We start from the raw sequence: 19,846 nt of genomic DNA on the forward strand, positions 1-19,846 counted from the left end.
TTTAAATAATTATTTTTTTTATGTTGCTGTCCTTTTGTCAAAAGTAAAAAAAAAATGCATCAGCAGTTGGTTTCAAGAGTCTGTCTACTTCATATCGTTTCATTGGTGTCTTGTATCCTTGGCACTGTGTGCTTTAATTTGGTCTGTCAACGTAGCTTGCCTCTCAGCGCCATGTCAGAACGGCGGATCGTGTGCAGAGACTGAGACGGGCTACAATTGTTCGTGCACCGATGACTACTTTGGACCACAGTGCGGTACGTTTCCCATTATCACTCTCAATTCTATTAACAGCAAATAACACTCAAAGAGTACCATCCTCTCATAAATACATTATTATACATTAATAGATACATAGATATATTATGGTATTGACGTAGGCCCTATAAGTGCTCAGGCTATGGAGGGAGCATTCAAGGCACTGGAAAAAAAATAGGCTGCACTCTGAAGGCAACTATCTTTCCCACAAATCATTTAATAATTCAAAGACAGCGTCACACTTCATGGTTTATTGTAGAATTTTGTTATTCATCCTATAAATGAGTAAAAAGTCAAATTCTGAATCGGAGGTTACACCCTTGAGAGTATTTCTTTAATTATTACAACAAAGACATGATTGTATGTACAAGCACACACACACACACACACACACACACACTCACACATACATACAATACACATACACCTACAAAAAATCAAAGCAAAAACAAAAACAAATAAAAAATCAGTTGGGTTCGATGGACATTATGAACAGCTCCCGAGGGGAGACCATACATACCTACCAACAAAATAATGTTTATTACCTGCATGCCTTAGTTTGGCTCTGTGAAAAATGACGACACCGTTCGGCACACTCTAAAAAGTTCATGGTATACCAACAATTTAATGTTGTCACCCCTCAGAACTTTTTGGTAATGTTAAATTCATTAAACAAAGTGTGAACTATCACTGGAGAAATGGTAAATGGTGTTTAATCTAACTATTACAAACAGGTTAGAGGATTGACATTTGAAATGCCTTCCATTTCATTTTTAGACGGTTTTAAAGGAATGGTACAGTATTGGTGGAGGTGAAGATTGGGTGTTTAACTTTTTGTGAGATACCAAGAAATCACTTATGAAATACTACAGGGCACGTCATTCTAAGAGGAATTCAAAATTTATTTTTTGAAAATAGGTTTTTGAATGGCTGAGACATCCAAAAACAAGGTAAAACAAAGCGATCGGAAAAAGGTGGGTCATACCTTTTATTAGAATTGCTCTGTTTTTGGATATCTCACCCATTTCAAAGCCAATTTTCATCAAATAAACGTCGAATTCCTCTTGGAATTACACGATCTTTCACATTTCATAAGAGGTTTCTCATTATATTAAAAAAGAATGTGAGAAACCTGAAGATAGGCCTCAACCAAAAATATTCAATACCTTTAAAATGTCGTTATCAAGGCATAATTATAACACTTCTGCCTCTGGTAAAAGCAGGATTAGCCGAGCACCATGAAGACACAGAAGGGATTAGTTTATCACTGGTTGACATTGTCTACAAATGCCATCATCCACTTAATACCGTCAGAGTTAGCAGCCACAGCAATTAGCCGACTGAAGCAATATATTATGCATACATATAACAATATTTAGCGTAAAGTCGCCTTGGTCACGTGGGTGATGGATGCTGCATTATTTTGTATAAAGGTGGCGGGAAGGAGGGGCCAGGGAAAGTAGCATTAGTTCACCTTCAACGCCTTTTATCATATCAATACCAGGCTGTCCAGATTCTGATGGATCGTCTAACAAAAAAAAAAAAGCAACCAATTTGCAACAAGACTTGAACAATCATAGCATTAAAAGCAAAAGCAGGAACAGGATATAACATATTTTTTCATACTTATAATATGCACTACAAACACACAAACACGGCACACACATAATTGCACCCACACATAATCCTAGTGCACACAACCGTGCACGTATGCACATACACACATTATGTATGCATATTATATAAAGAAAAGAAAATCGTGCATAATATGCTGATACAAAAACCGTCATCCACTTATTACGCACATCCATATGTCTAATAAGTTGGTTTATTGCGTGTATATGAATACGCCTTTTATGTAAATAGTACGCGTCATTATCATTTCATTGAGAATGAGTGTGTATGAGTACACAATAGCACAAGTTTACATTTATTTTAGGAAAGGGAGGAGTGGATTGTTGCGAAGTCCTACAGATGAGGGCGGGGGAGGACCTTAAGTTTGGGTTTGGAGGGTAAGAGGGTTAAAAGTCGACTTGAATTAAACGTGGGCGTATTAAAGCTGTAAAATTTGGATAATATCAACTTCTCTTTTGGGCGTGATGCATGGTTTTTTGTTATAAGTTCTCTGGCTGTGATTCTTATTTGCAGTCTCGGCCGATATTGTCTGTAATGAAGTGTTTTTTGTATTGTTGTTGTTGTTGCTGAGCTTCTGAATATAATTATGTGTGTCTTCGATAAATTGATGCAGGATGTGTTTGCACCCACGACCGTGTGCGTGTGTGTGTGTGTGTGTGTGTTTTCATCTGTAGAAACCAGGCGTTAAAAAAAAATGATGTCTGTATAGAGGCGTCTGGTGTTCATGTTGATCTGGTGGTGAATTAAGAAGAGATAAATTTGAAGAGGTGTGTGATTTGGTTTGTTATAGATTTGATGCTTTTCTTTATGATGATTTCCAAATCGAAAGCTTAGCTTTGACATGAAAGGCATTCAAACTGATCCAACGATACGTCCGCTGCACCTCCCACCCCCCCCCCCTTTCCATGTCTCTGTATATACTCATTATGTATTATTCTTCAGTCTCTACAGACACCCACAAAATTTAAGCCATTTTGGGTGTTCCCCCGCTAAAAATAGATAACCCAGAGGACATGATTAGGTGTATGAGTGCTCTCTTTCTCTCTCTCTCTCTGATACTGTTCAATTTTAATATTTTCAATTTGGTGCTTGCCTGCACAGACTTGATATATTATAATGATATCTCGTCTTATGGTAAATGTTTCAAGTCTGGGTCTGTATTGAAAAGTGAGTTCACTTTTCACACTGTCTTGCTAATACTGCAGCGTGCCCGGTGATTCACACACTGGATGGAGGATCTACTGTAAGAGATTACTTGTTTCCCGGAATCCAACTTGACCTGACCGGAAGCACATCGTTCTTGGAGTTTGAGGTCAGCGCTGACCACGATGCTCACCTTGCCCTATCTGGTGTCAACGCGGTTGAGATATACATGTACAGATTAGGTAACAGTTCTGTCCCTTCGATCATTTGTTTTCCTTTTTTTTTCTGTGATCACTTTGGCAATGGAGCATGCTGTATCGGAATTTTCATAATCATCATCATGAGTCAACCTATAAAAGCTAGATGAACTGGAAAATCATATCCCTATGGTCTGAAGTTAATGAGTAAAAGGGGCGGATCACGGAGTTCCGTAAAGGGGGGGGGGGGAGCAAACAATATTTCTGGTGCTAATTCCGGGTTTGACGAATCTCTTTTTTCCTCTTTTTATATCTTCTGTTTTAACGAACAAGAAAGGGGCGTGCGCCCGGTGCAACCCCTCTGGACCCGCCACTGATTACATGTACATCTTTATTTATATTCTTTTCCTGCCAGCAGTAGATCGATTCTTGCTTTCTGAATCGTAATTGGTTTCTTTCCGCTGAGTGGGAATGCATCAGTAGTACGTCAGTTATCGAGCAAACCAATTTGTTTTTCTCTCTTTTCTTTTGTTTTATTTTTTGTTCTCAATTTGGCTTTAAAGGTAATGTAGAAAAATGGAAGTTACCGGGCCAGGAGACGAAGAAGAAAAGCGGCGTTCATCATGTTAGGGCATTTGTATAATATTATAGTTTCGGGCGTGTTTGTGAACAAAATGTTCAACATACGTTTCTAATTTTACAAGATGCCGTCAAAATAAATTTAATAAAACAAAAGACATAAGCACGTCATATCCGATTATCCGACATTCTGGCAATGATCCGACTTGTTCTTCAGTGATCTAGTACGCTTGTATTTGATTCTTGTGAGTTTGATATTCTATCAAAGGTAACAATTGTGATGTTTCAATGTAGTTACCATCTATAACATGACTTTTGATCTACGACGATATTTGATTTGAACATCTGTTCTGCCTGTTACTTATGATTCCCATTCAATGTTTTATGCATAAAGAACGTCTCTATTTTACAGTCGAACCTCGAACAGGCTGAAAAAAATACTAGATTGACTTTTTCTATTTCAATTCAGAATCTCATATGATATGATGCAAAGTTTGATAAACGGCATTTTGAGATTCCTTTAAATAAGATCATCGTTCAGTTAAAAAAAAATAAATTACACTTACTAATACTTCACACGACACAATAGTCATATCAAAATATATTTTTGAGATACAAAATTTTTTCACAAAGATTTCAATTATTTTAATTGTTTCTCAATATCTCGTATCTCTCGACTTATTTAAGGATTGGTATATTTGTTTCGCATTTGAGCTATTCATGATGAAATATCCAAGCTGTTTTTGTAGTCATCCGAAGTGAACACTAATGCTAAAGCTCAGACAAAGAGAGAAAAAGGGAGAACACTAATTAAAGTCACCTTTTATTCTATTTAATCATTAAGTATAATGCACTTTATATAACTCACGTGATCTCAATTGTTTGTTTGTATGTTTCTTTCTTTCTTTCTTTCTTTCTTTGTTTCTTTCTTTTTCTTTTTTTTTTTGGGGGGGGGGGGGCAACTTTGCATGCAGCGTTCGGAGCTGGAGGAAACACGTTTTTTCAGTTACAGCGAAAATGTGACTGGGCCACCGCTGCTGGTCACCGCTGTCCTACTGTTGCTCGTACACATGCGATCGAGTCCAAACTCACAACGATACCAGCATACGACCATTACTGGGTGACCTACAGTGATGGGCGTCTCCAGGTTGGTCGCCATGGAAACATTGTTCCTTTCTTCGACTGGACAGACTCAAATCCTCTACCAGTAAAGTACGCTGGAGTGTGGTCTGGGTGGGGCTCGGAGGCTTACTGGAAATTTAAGTCGCTTTGTTGATATTGTTAGATATATTGTTCAGAACATGCTGTCAATGAAAATCTAAGTTTTAAAGTGCAGTAACATTGCTTCTCTATAGGTGTTTTGGCACTTTCATTTTTTTAGTTTAATCTTTTGTATTACAACTTTTATTTTACCGCACGTGTTAAGTGCCTTTCATCGTCAAAGGCTTAGTTAAATGACGACACAAACGAGTGATCAGTGACACCTAGGAAACATTATAAGTTCTCAATATATATATATATATATATATTTTTTTCATTTCAACTATTTTATAAAGTACGTATACTTCATTACTGTAAGTATTATGTTCATCGAGATTGTCAGTGCTGTTCCTATAATTATTCAGAAATAATAGGGGGCATGGATGACAACAAGGTTATTGAAATTTGCAGACCCATTTAATTCTTGGTTAATTTTTAATAATCAAGTACGTCGTACTGATAGCCGGTGACCCAAACAAGGGATAGAAATAGGTATAAAGAAATCTCACAATATGTCATAGCGTAGAATCCGAGAGCTCCAATATCTCACTGAAAGACTATAAAAAGTGTTTACACTTCGAGCCGTCTTGCCTGTACTTTGTATGTGTGTGTGTGATGTGTGTATCTTTCCTGTGTATATTGATTCAAATTTGAATAAAGTCGAAGGGGTTTGCCCTTTTCCGCACTGTGGAAGTATCTCCCTTTAATCGGGACTTTGAAACAGGTAGGCGTATCGCTTTAACTGGACAACATTAAAAAAAAACCACACATTTAGAATATATGATGTCACTTAAACAGGTAAGGCCATCTATTGACAAGTTGAAATCCAGCCAGATAGTTGCACAAAATTGAAAATTAAATACCCTTGCATAAAAGCAATCCTATATCATAAAGCGAGAAGATGACAATATGAAGTGGCGAGCTACATAAGATTTCTTTTCTATTTTCGACAGATGACTCCAATCTTTTATTGTCTCACTTGACCTCAATATGTTGAAAAGAACAGAAAATGATATTTTTTTAAAAAGTAGGTTGTATAATAAGTTTGCGCAAATATGTTGTCAGTCAATATTGAGAAGGCAAAGTTTATGGATTTTGGCAACTCTTTTGATAGGCTTCCAGAAAATAATTGCATTTGATACTCCTCCTCCAGAAGAAGTCCTCCCCCCCCCCCCATGAAACTGATAGGCGTTTGTGCTGACGTTAAGTTTTACAATTTAGAAAAGTTTCATATTAATGATATTAATAAAATCATGTAGCATAATGTAAATGTAATGAATAAGTTGATATTTCTTTTGTCTGCATTAATGACATCACTTTAATCAAGTTTGATACCACGCTCATTTCCTGTCCTTAGGTTTGTGTGTGGAGTTTGTGCACATTAGACCCATTGACACAGTAAGGGTTGATCAATTTTAGTATTACCGTAGTTGAATCATGAAGTCATTGTTGAGGGTAATACATTAGATATAGGCAAAACATGTCATGCGATATTCGAGACGAAGAATTAGGTTATAGTGAAGATGTTTATATGTATATATATATATATATATATATATATATATATGTTTAATGTCATAATTAGACAGGTAAATAGCACAAAATTTTCTGGTGTGACTATTGATAATGGCTCGGTATGTAAAGCTCATATTGATGATATTTGTATCAAAACGAGTAGAATTGTTGGTGTTATGAATTGTTTAAAGCACATGAGTGCATGGTTTTGAGGGGCAAGTATGATAACAAGCTCTCCTTTTTAACTCGTTTTCCATTTTCAACACTACGCATCATTTATACATACACTGTAAAAACATCGGTGTTAGATCTAACACCACGGGTGTTAAATCTAACACCGATCAAACTTCAATAAAGGACCACACCCACAGGTGTTAAAAATGCACTGTGATGGTGTTGAAAAGTGTTCACCTGACACTTCGTGGTGTTAATTTGACAATGTACCTGGTGTTATTTTGACACTGTACTGGTGTTAATTCAAAAATGACACCACATGGTGTTGATTTGATATTTGCTGGTGTTAATATCAATGGTTTAACACCCGTCCAGCTTCAATAAGGGACCACACCAGCTGGTGTTACTTTGGTGTAAATTTATTTTCACATTTTTTCAAAAATCTAGTATTTTAATGTAAAATTCTTGATCGTTTTGTTTAAATTAAAAATCAACAAGAAGTGCAGTTACTAAGAAACTCTTCAAAAAAACAGTTTAAAATTTGGAAATGACACCCGTAGGTGTTAATTCAACACCATAAATGAGCACCGAAAATTTAACATCAGCTCGGTGTTCACTATTTAACACCGGACTTTTTGCAGTGTACGTTTATTTTTTTCTTCCTAAATATATTCATGGTATAAGAAATTTCGATGTATGAACTTTTATCAACTTTTATTTAAGAGAGTCCAACAATGACATATCTCAAACGTAAATCTGAAATATTTTGATCAAAATTAAGTAAGCTTAAGTAATTTGTAACTTTTATATTTTCCATTGTTTTTGTGGTGTTAATTTCTATTTTGCTGCTTAGTGTATAAATCTGAAGTTGTGCCGGTACTCTGTAATTGCATTTATCTGACCAATGATAAAGTGCATCCTAAGAATTCGCCTCGATAGGCTTCATTTGGCCTTTTCTCATCCCTGACGTCTTATGTACTATGTATGTTTATATTTTTTCTCTTCTGTTTGTCTTGTAAACGTGTCTTCTTTCTAGTACGTAAAACAAAATTGATTTGAATTTGAATAAAAAAATAACATAATAGACATTGTTAGAAAAACTTTTTTTTTCTTTTGCGAAATATGCCGCTCAGAATCTTCAACCTCCACACGTGAGCTCAAAAATGCTGATGCCTTTTTTTTTCGAATACAAGATTTTGAAAAGAAGATATTTATATTACATATTCATTTCAGCTCGGCCAGTTTATGTTAAATTATAGCTGTAATAATCTACCTACGATATTTCATGGTATATTTTATAGAAATAGTCACATACAAGGCTACCTCACAAATGGACCCAATGAATTCCTTCTCACCCAATAATAGTCACATGTGAGAACTGTACATAGCAGAATAATGGATCCAGATTTGGAATAGCTCAGATAAAAGCTTGAAATATTCCTTTACGTTAATAACATTCAAATTTTAATTGAAAATAATCATTTGTCTACGTATGTGACATGATTAAATTGTTTGAGTAATAATTTTTATACTTTAACGGTCCTGTTTACCTTTTGGAACAGTGATTTTAAAAAAAAAGCAAGATATATCAGTAGGTCTGAAAGCATCCTATTATATAAATGAGATCACTATCAAGTCTAAGATACAATGAGATATCTGTATTTTTCTCAATAAACCGTAACTGTAGACGGTTTAGTCTAGAAACATTTTTATTATAACCATTGTTCACATTTTTTTTTTTAATATTTAACAATACTTATCATCGATGTTACAGATTCAAATTTGTACAGTGGTTGTATATCTCTCTCACAACACTAACTCACATTTACGAATTATCTTAAATCACTACCGCTGGGATTTTGTTTCATCTGTAAATGGTAAATTATGCATCTGAGTTGTCCTGGCCATGTAGTGGTGCGTTCGCAGACCTTTCTTCCCTGCTCCTTCTCTCTCCTTCTCCTTCTTTCTACTCGTTTCTGGTTGCGTTGTAATGTTATTCTTTTCTTCTTCATGTGGCAATATTGCGTCTTTTCTTAATGCTTGATCTTTCATATTTTCGTATTTGTTTCTGCATTGTAACCTGTGTGTTCTTGCATGAAGTGTTGCTTTGTTATCATATTATTTTCGTGGAACACACGACTTAATGAACAATGTCCGTACCATAACATAATTATGTTCTTAGATTGTATTTTTCTTGTACACTAAAACAAGTAATGTTTATGATGATAATTATGCTTCATATAATTAGCATGATAATATGTAGGCCTGCATGAATTTCAAATGCCTGGATGGAATGTATATCTCGATTAATTTTCTATAAAAGTATGTTAATTGTTTATTGCTGTTCTTTTGGAGTGATCTACGTTTTCCAAGCTTTTCTTCTTAGCAGATCTCTCTGCCATTGCTTCATTCATTCTTGGTATCTATTGCAAAGCATGCATTGTTTTTCCGATAAATATTCATCTCAATATATTTTGTATTAGATTTCATGGTTTGATTTTTTTTCAAATTGCTCAATAATAGGAACTGTACAATATATTACTCTTTGATGAAAATGAAATGAAATGAATTGAAAAATTGTAATGAAATTACATAGCTACATCTATGAAATAAAATGTATGTGAGCCTCATATCTCATCACAGTTGTTCATTGTATTTTGTTGTGGAGTTTTCAGAATACTGTTTTTCCTGCTCAAGGACCACAAGGAATTCCACAAGTGTATACATGGAGCTGTCAATTTATGTGCTCTATGATGTTAAATTATAAAACTAAACTGCACCTTTAATGGCACCGTACATGTAGGCCTACTTTGCAACAAATTTAATGCCAAACACTGAAGGTATTCAGTGGGATTTCGGAAATGGATCATCATGGCGTAGCTAAGAATATAACAATTTTGAGTTATTTGAAGTAATCTTGAGATCAGTCATTCATTTCTAGGCTTAATTTTGTCATCACTCTTCATCACTATATTGTGATAAAATAATTCTACTCATATTTTTCTATTACATGTAACTGCCCTTTTTCTTGGTACTATATATTCCTTTTGGCGTGTTGAAAATGAAATTTATCACATCATCCACGTGTTTATGTTTATAGTATTTTCATATAGTTTATATTATTAACCGGTTTCACATTTTACATTTATCAAAATAGGTAGTCTGAATTCCTTTGGACATAATTTTATCACTTTTCCCTTGTTCATTATGTAAAAACTGAATTGATAACAATTGTTCATCTTTTATTGACGCAATTGCATTAGTTTTGTACAGGCTTGTATAAAATATGTTTATTTGTGACCGTGCATCACAAAACCAACAAAACGTCTAACACATCATCTATAGAATGTGGAAATAAAGCATTTCAATTTCAGTTTAATCTGATAATCCTTTCATTGTTCTCGCCCCGGTCGTTTACATCATGTTTGTTGTTCCATTCTTAGCACATCTAGCAGGACTTGGTAAAGATTATTAAAGCGCTTGAATAGACCCTGTCACTGCCTGTACTTTAGAGCCTCTTTTCTGAGTTCAAAGTTTCCAGAGTGTGTGCTTTATTTCTAATTCTGTCATAATAGGTTAGGAGAGTCCACTTGAATTGAAAGAAATCTTAAAGAAGTCATTTTGAAGTTTAAGGTCTGCTCTTTCGGAATCTGCTCTTTACTAAGAATCCATGTCTGGCGATTTTTTATTGATTTTGTGATGCAGGTCACATTTGTACTAAGTATTTTTACCTTTTATACTGTATACATGTTTTGTGAAATCATCTGTAATTTAGCCTTGGGCTGCGATGAATGATTGGAGGAAATAAAGACACCATTGATAATATCACGTTTGTTGGGATCCGTGTAGGATAGCAGTGCTCGAAATGCAGAAGAATAACCAAATAAAAACGATGGTAGTAGCTTCATCTCGAAACGCTTTCCTCCACATTTCTCCGAAACTCAAGAGTGATGTCAGGCACACGGCACTCTTGAAGTTGATGAAAGGGATTTGGAACCCATTCACTGTAGCAAGACCATCTTTCGAGACGAATACTGCATCACTAATGTGACTGTAATGCCTATTCACATAAAGGTCTCACTCTATGTGATAAGCACTTATTGGACATCGTGTAGTGACTATACTGTCAGTGGAATATCATGTCCTTTTACAGCGGGATTTTTTTTTCAAATTTATCTTGAAGTCACACAATAATACACAAGTAAACTGACACCCTTACACTGTACCTTCATCATTTTCCATCACAGTTTTGTGCCGACGATCCATCCTCGCCATGTTTAATAGGCAATTAATATCCCAGGACAGCACCAAAAGGACTGGTGCTTTAGTCTACGCACCTCTTTGCTCGTCTTGTATATTAGTGGTATAGGTCGCCCTCTGTAGGTATGTAGTGAGGACAAATCTCTTTGATTGCTTCTAACTTATATCCCACTTAAATCATACACAGCACACGCACATAAACTTTTGACACAGATACTTACACACACTGGCACCTACACACAACGTCATATTCTATGGCAAAACATAAACAACACTAAATTCACTTGGAAAGCCCACACTCCATCTGCTTTGAAAGCCAGACCAGGATTCGTAGAATATCCAGTCGGTTTCTTACAATATTAGATGTAATAGCTGAGATTCTTATTAACTAATCATACGTATTTAGATATATTTCTTGACGAAATCTGCCTCGTGGGTTTTTCCCCTCTTTTTGAAAGATTAGTGAAACATTTTCTCGGTCTTCAGATGGAGAAAAACGTACTAACTATCTTTCTTGTTGTACATTCGTTGTCATTGGTTTGGGTAAGAGTATATTATCCTTGACATTCATATTGTTTATCACTTGATATTGTATCATACATTGTAAACTATGAGTTTATCACCTTCCATGTCAATGTCATGTGAAGCAATTTTCAAATTTTGAGTATTGAAGGTCCTGTTTACCTTTGGAAGCAGTGATTTCAAAAATGTTCAAGATATCACATTTGATGCATATGTGTAGGACAAAACATCGTATCACATTGTATCACAAAACATCCTACATATAGGATTTTTGCAATACAGCATAAAATGAAAGGAGATTTCATTATTTTTCTAAAAACGGTAACTGTAGACGGTTTAGTCTGGAAACTTTATCTTTTATTATAACTATTGTTCATATTTTGTGTATTTAACAACACTTAACATTGATTATACGGATTCAAATTTGTACAGTGGTTGTTTCTATCCCCCACCTCACATTTTAGAACTATTTTAAAGCACTAATACTGGGATTTGGTTTCATCTGCAAATGGTACATTATGCCTTTAGCATTCATGAGAGTAGAGGTAATGAGCATGTACTTCTACAGAAAAACAACATCAAACTCATATCTAGTTCTAATACTCATTCTTTTATCGTGTTCTTAGTATCTTGTCATGATAATTGTTATCCTGTTTGTAAATACATGTATACCATATCTGATTTTTTATCTTTATCTAGCTAATTATAGCTCTAAAAGGGAGCAAGATCGGGTTCTTGGGAATCGTGCCACTAATTTAATTGATTCATATGAATAAAATAGAATGAAATGAAATAAATAATGCATAGATAGAATAAAAACTAGAATAAAAAGATATGAATGCATAGCTAAAATAATTGAAAAGCGAAACAGAAACCTCGGGTTCTGATATGAGCTGAATAATCACAACACAAATTCTCGTCATGAAGATTTCAATCAATCCGTCCATCATTACGTTAAAAGCAAACAAACAAAGTCCTGCTAAAAACATTCTCGGTTAGAAATGAATATATTGAAATAATGAATGATAGACAAATTGATAAAATCGTTTACTAAAAGCATTTTAGGCAAAGAGCACAGACCTCGGCCAAGCAGCTTATTTTCACTGTTAGGTTTATCCGTACTCTCTATTAAAAAAAAAATCGAGTGAAAATAATTATTCACTCTTGAAGGAGTGAATACCAAAAAAAAAAGTGAATTTGGAGTGAAATTGGAGTGAATTTTGAGTGTACTCGTTTCAGAGTGACCTCATGAGGGATCACTCCAAAATATTCGATTGGTCCCTGAGGCCACCATGAACATTATTTCCAAAAGATAAAGAATCATTCAAAATATCCCTTCATCAAAATGATGATCTGGATCAAAAGCAAAATTTGATTATCTTTGTCTTCATCGACCGAACAAACAAACGTTGGCAAAAGATAACTTCCCTGGCGAAGGTAATAAAGAAAAAATCAACTCATGAAAGAATCACACTCCTAGAAGCAGGGGTGGATCCAGGAATTCCGTAAAGGGGAGGCGCCTTTACAGAATAAAAAAGAGGGGGTGCCCGGTGCGCCCCCTCTGGATCCGCCACTGAACAGCACAGTCGTGGCAAGCCGAACAGCGCGGTCCTTGTCCGTCTAAATATTAGACAATTCTTGAATGCTCTCATGGTAACTGTTGTCATCTCACCACACAACGTCTGGACTGACGCGAAATCGGATGTTTGATGGAGCGTCTCGACAGTTGTTCTTGAAAGACAAAGACCAGGATTAGAAGAATTCTGGTCTGTTTTCTTAGAATTGCCCATTTTTGCTTTGATTCCTACAAGCTAAACCATACGTGTTCGATATTCTTCTTCAGGAAATCTGTCTCATGTATTTGTTTTCTTTTTCAAAGATTAGTGTCGCCTTTTCTCGATCTTCAAAATGGAGAAAACCCGAATACCAGCTATCTCTCTGCCTACACTCGTTGCCATCAGTTTGGGTAAGTTGTCTCATCAATCGTCGACATTGATGCCTTGTATTCTATAAAGTATATCTCATCCCTAGTGTCAACATTAAAAAAAATTATAAAAATTGTGAGCATTATGATTCATAAGAGTAGAGGAAATGAACGTGCACTTCTTATATCCCTGTACAGGTAAGAAAAATAGCATCAAACTAATAGCTTACAGTATAGTATGATGCCTCTGTTTTCTTCTTGTGTACTTAGTGTTCCTAATGTTGCAATTATGTGTGGAATATACCGGACGCTTACTCTTACACAGCCGTTTTTGACGTAGTTGTGTGTGTGTGTGTTTGTTTGTTTGTTTGTTTGTTTTGTGGTGCAGTAACCCAGCATGGAACTTCGTAAGAAAACCAGTGTAGCTGGGTATCTATCCAGCTGAAATTGATTTAATAACAATTACGCTGTTTAGGCAAAATGTTAGGAATTACCGACATCACACCATCCAAAGATTATGTCGTAAATGTTACGTTTTCATCAAGTGCAAGCTTGCTAAACTTCATTTCTTTTTAAAGCCCGAGTTCAATGAAATCACCAGCATACATTTCGACATTAACTCTCTTAGACACAAACGTGTTGGCAATTTAGCCCTGTGAAATCCAAAGGTCCTGAGTATCGACTCTTTCCATTTTGTAGATGGAGAAGACATACTCCCTAATCGAAAATATCCCTTTTGACACAAATGAGAAAATGCGCTTGTCCTAACCACGATAGCCCTGTCGAAGAATTCCGATATTATAATTTTCGTCCCTAATGCATGGGTTAGAATATTGATTGTCCTTATGTTATTTTTTCAACAACTTTTCTATATTTCTTTGTTCTTTTCACACGTCACATCGTTTCTTCGAGATGCGTATGTCAAGGATCGGTGCTTGTGTTGTGAGGTTTTTGTCTGTTGTGTTTCCTTACTGTTATGTTATTCATGCCTCATATTCTCTTGTCTCAGTCTCCCCTTGAGTAGTTTCATTGTTGTCCCAATCTCGTTTCATGTTCATTTGCGTGTCAGGTGTGTGTATGTGCGTATATGTGTCTGCCTTTTTGTCTGTCTTTTCAGTGGGCTTCCAGACCTTTTTTTTTTTTTTTATCTCATTGAGCTTCAGCTAATATTTCTAGTGATGTTCTTTGTCTTTGTAGTGATATATCCCTCCATTTTTCGCTTTATGCGTATTGTTTATGTCTTTTACATCACTTCATTTTTCTTGACATGTTTAATTACCCAAGCTTCCCGATAATTATAAACTCTTCATTATTTTCCTATACAGCCTTATTCATTGCTACCGAAGAAAATCGATGTACATGTATGTTTTTCGTCGAAAAATTATATTAAATCTGAAATAAATTGAAATGAGCAACCATTTGGGAATATTTCATCTACAATATTGTTATTGTCTGGTTTACGAATACAAACCAGGAGGGCAAAATTGAACATTTCCGTATGATATGAAAACTTTTTTACAAGTCTCCTTTAGCCTGTGGGAAAACTTGCCCAGTAGCTAAATTCAGCTGTGGAACTCACACGCTACCCAGCGGGGAGACAGTTGCCATGGTTTCCAAACTGATGCGGGATGAACAGAAGGCTATGGCGATGAATCATCCATTGCTAAAAGGGAAGAAAAGTTACGTCCGATTCTGCGTCGTTCCAGGTAAATTCCACTATCCTCGGTCACTCTCTTTAAAACAAAGTTACTCTGAAATAATCACGTTATCTAAACATATCCAGATAATGCAGTAATGCAGTGCGTGTTTTGACAGAATTCTTGCTTACTGTGTCTCATGGATTTTTCGCCTGACAAAGGAATGTAATAACGATGCATACAGGATTGCCAGTTTGGTAACCATTTCCAGAAGAAGGCAAGTTTAATTTCAATAACTCATTTCAATAGTTAATTGTCCCCGCCGAACGAGTTCGAGCAGGGGACTATGAAACGGGCTCCGTACGTGTGTGTGTCCGTGTGTCCGTCCGTCCGTCCGTGTGTCCGTCCGTGTGTCCGTCCGTGTGTCCGTGTGTGCGTCCGTGTGTGATCAAAATCTTCAATTTGCTACTTCTCTGTCATTTATGAGCCAATTTTGATTCTGTTTGCTTTATATGATAGCACTACATGGGAGCTTTGAAACTTCTACACAGAATTTCAGTCGTGACCTTTGACCTTGACCTTTGACCTATATTGTACATTTTGCTACAAAATGCTACTCCTTCGCCATTTCTAACCCGATTTCGATTCCGTTTGCTTTATGTGATGGCACTAGGTGAGGGCTTCAAAACTTCTACACAGAATTTTGACCTTTGACTTCTTTGACCTTCGACCTTGATTTTTGACCTATATTGTACATTTTGCTACAAAATGCTACTCCTTCGCCATTTCTAACCCGATTTCGATTCCGTTTGCTTTATGTGATGGCACTAGGTGAGGGCTTCAAAACTTCTACACAGAATTTTGACCTTTGCCTTCTTTGACCTTTGACCTTGATTTTTGACCTGTATTGTACATTGGCTATAAAATGCTACTCCTTCGCCATTTCTAACCCGATTTCGATTCCGTTTGCTTTATGTGATGGCACTAGGTGAGGGCTTCAAAACTTCTACACAGAATTTTGACCTTTGACTTCTTTGACCTTTGACCTTGATTTTTGACCTATATTGTACATTTTGCTACAAAATGCTACTCCTTCGCCATTTCTAACCCGATTTCGATTCCGTTTGCTTTATGTGATGGCACTAGGTGAGGGCTTCAAAACTTCTACACAGAATTTTGACCTTTGCCTTCTTTGACCTTTGACCTTGATTTTTGACCTATATTGTACATTTTGCTACAAAATGCTACTCCTTCGCCATTTCTAACCCGATTTCGATTCCGTTGCTTTATGTGATGGCACTAGGTGAGGGCTTCAAAACTTCTACACAGAATTTTGACCTTTGCCTTCTTTGACCTTTGACCTTGATTTTTGACCTATATTGTACATTTTGCTACAAAATGCTACTCCTTCGCCATTTCTAACCCGATTTCGATTCCGTTTGCTTTATGTGATGGCACTAGGTGAGGGCTTCAAAACTTCTACACAGAATTTTGACCTTTGACTTCTTTGACCTTTGACCTTGATTTTTGACCTGTATTGTACATTGGCTATAAAATGCTACTCCTTCGCCATTTCTAACCCGATTTCGATTCCGTTTGCCTTATGTGATGGCACTAGGTGAGGGCTTCAAAACTTTTACACAGAATTTTGACCTTTGACTTCTTTGACCTTTGACCTTGATTTTTTACCTATATTGCACATTTTGCTACAAAATGCTACTTCCGGCGGGGACATATATTACGCACCGCGTAATTTCTACTTTTCCTTGTTCAATTTCACTTTCATTTTTTTTCATATTTCTCGATGAAAAAATACATCAAGTACTGTATAACAAAATGAAATAATAGATGTTATCCAGCTAGGAGGCATTGCTCCATACGTTTGGCGTGAACAGGAGAAATACCCTTATTTGATTTAACACTTTGGTATTAACTGGTCTATTGTCTTGAAGCTATCTGCCATGAAACATGTGACATTATTTATTTTTTCAGGAATAACCATCTTCTAAACGTGAAATTTGCCACTAAGTTTTCCATCCTTTTTTCGAGACGGAACTGATCATAGCCCATTACTCTCTACTTAATCGGAATTAGAGACGCGAGAATATTGCCAGTTTAACTGGAGAAGTTTTCCTCCTTCAATGTGTAGCCATTTTTATGATTACAATATGTGACCATGCACCTCAAAACGAACATAAAGTCGCACACACTGATTTTGTGTGAGGACTGAAAATAAGTGAAATGGGTCAACCTAGCCGAACTTGACTTTTTCATATTTTCTGAAAGAGCGAGTCTTCTTTTACATTATGCTAAAATTTGGTATCATAAAACGGGCAGGAAAGTGTGGTTTTTTAGCAGTTTATCTCGAAAATTTTTGGTAGAATAATGTGATTAGGTGTGTCTTTAGAATCCCTTTTTCATTTCTGAAAAACCGTGTCCACGCTCTTCACTTTCAACTCTAATAACTTTTGAAAGGATAGTGCTACTGCTTTGAAAGTTGGCGTTGATTATGGACAGAATGTGTTAATGAGGCATGCTTAATTTCAGTTTAATGTGATAATCTCTTCATTGTTGTTACTCTGGCAATGTCTGGTGGTTTACTTCCTGTTTTTTGTCCCATTCATCGCACAGCCAGCACGGTTTGGTAAAGATTAAGCGCTTGAATACACACTGTACTTCAGAGCCTCTTTTCTCAGTTCACACTTTTCCTGAGTTTGTGCTTTCTTTCCAATATTTAGGTAGGTTAGGAGAGTCCATTTGATGTGAGTTATACATCATTTTAAAGCTTAAAGTCTGCTCTTTCAGAATATGGTCTTAACTAAAAATTCATATCTGGCGACTTTTTGTTTGTGTTGAGGTGCAGGGTCACATATATGTTTTTGTGATCATTACCTATCTGTAGCTTAAGCGATGTTTTTTTTTTCTAATAATTTAGCTGAAAACAACAATGCCGCTATCCCATTTTGATCCCAAACCAGGTAACCATAATGCCCTATAGTAACGATAAGATTTAATTGTGCAAGATAAAGCATTAACGCTTTTTCGCGCTTTTCTCCATGCTCCTTATGTGTTTTGGGGTTTTTTTTTAACGCAAAAATAATGTCCTCCCCGTCATCTGCATTTGCTTTTTCCAAAGTGTTTTGCTTTATTCTATTGATTGTATTTTTGCACAGTCACTTGCATGCGAAATGATTATACGTTTCATAAGGAGGAGCCATTTTAAAGCATAAAATATATGATATTACGATAGCGAATACACTGAGTAAAAGTATGGCTAAATTCAAAATAAATTTCATTACTTAAATCAATTTTAATACGTCTTTGACAAAAGAGAAAGTAAATTTTTGATAATTATCTTTTTATGTTGTTGTCCTTTCATGAAAATTCAATAAAAAAATGTATTGGTAGCCGGTTTCAAGAATATTGCCATTTCATACCGTTTTATTGGTGTCTTGCATCATTGACAGTGTGTGTTTTTGGTCGGTCAACTCAGCCTGTCTATCGACTCCATGTCATAACGGCGGATCATGTACCGAGACTGATACGGGCTACAATTGTTCGTGCACCGATGACTACTATGGACCGCATTGCGGTACGTTTCCCATAATCACTCTCCATTAACAGCTACTAACACTCAAAGAGCACCATCCTTTAATGATAAATGCATTATATATAATAGTATTGATGTATAGGGCCTATGAGTGTTCAGGCTATGGAGGGAGCATTCCAGGCACGGGAAAGTTAAAAACAAAGCAACAACAAAGAGAGAGCCCAATATTGCTGTAGGCATATCAACTGCGCGATTGGCCTTCTCGATATAGGACGCAATCTATAAAGGACACCATGTTACGGCTCATTTTGGTAACTGCACATTTTGGTAATTTACCAAAATGTGCCGATAGTGCACCTAAACCTGACGGGATCAACTGTTACCAAAATGTGCAGTTAAAAGTAGATTTGCCTGCACATTTTTGACAATCTGCACATTTTGGTAACTGAACTAAAAACCCATGGATGGACTTGAGATTTTTAATACGGTCAAGGAGTTACGGTGATTATGGTCCTGCAGTAAAAACAGGCAAGACACTTATTTAGCTCACCCGAGCTGAAGGCTCGAGTGAGCTATTGCGATTGTTTTTCGTGCGGGTGTGCTGTGTGACTTGCGTGCTAGGTGCGTGGGGCTGACAACTCAGTGAAGGAATTCCTCTGAAGGAATTCCTCTGAAGGAATGGCAGAAGTGCCACAGAATGTCATTAATTTGGCCGCATACGGGGATTGCGAAATACTTGTGTGGGGAGTTGCCTGATGTGCGAGTTGCTGCCGCTAAGGGCCTCCTACTGGTGTTCTGCGTGTACCTCTGCGGGCAATTCCCACGACTCACCCGGAAAGAGTTTTGGTCATGCTGTAAACTTACCTGCGGGTAAATTGGACTTGCGTGTGCACCCCCGGACAAATACGGGCGAGATACGCGCTAGGTATACTGTCAGCTGCGGACCAACTGCGGAGAGCTCCGGGTAGCAAATTTGCTTCCCCGCACGTCAAACTTCCCCAGATACAGTATGACAAGGCCTTGAGCATGTTCAAATTAATATGTTCCGAGTGAGTCGCGTGGGTACACGCAGAATAGCACGCGTCTAGCAACTAAGACAAATGCGAAATTCGTAAAGGCCGTGTCACACCAGCCTTGCGTGCGACTTGCAATGAACAATTTTGACCACCCGGAGGTCCCCGTAGATATCCGCACA

Source organism: Diadema setosum, chromosome 6 (assembly GCF_964275005.1).
Source record: "Diadema setosum chromosome 6, eeDiaSeto1, whole genome shotgun sequence".
In the NCBI taxonomy this organism is placed as follows: Eukaryota; Metazoa; Echinodermata; class Echinoidea; order Diadematoida; family Diadematidae; genus Diadema; species Diadema setosum.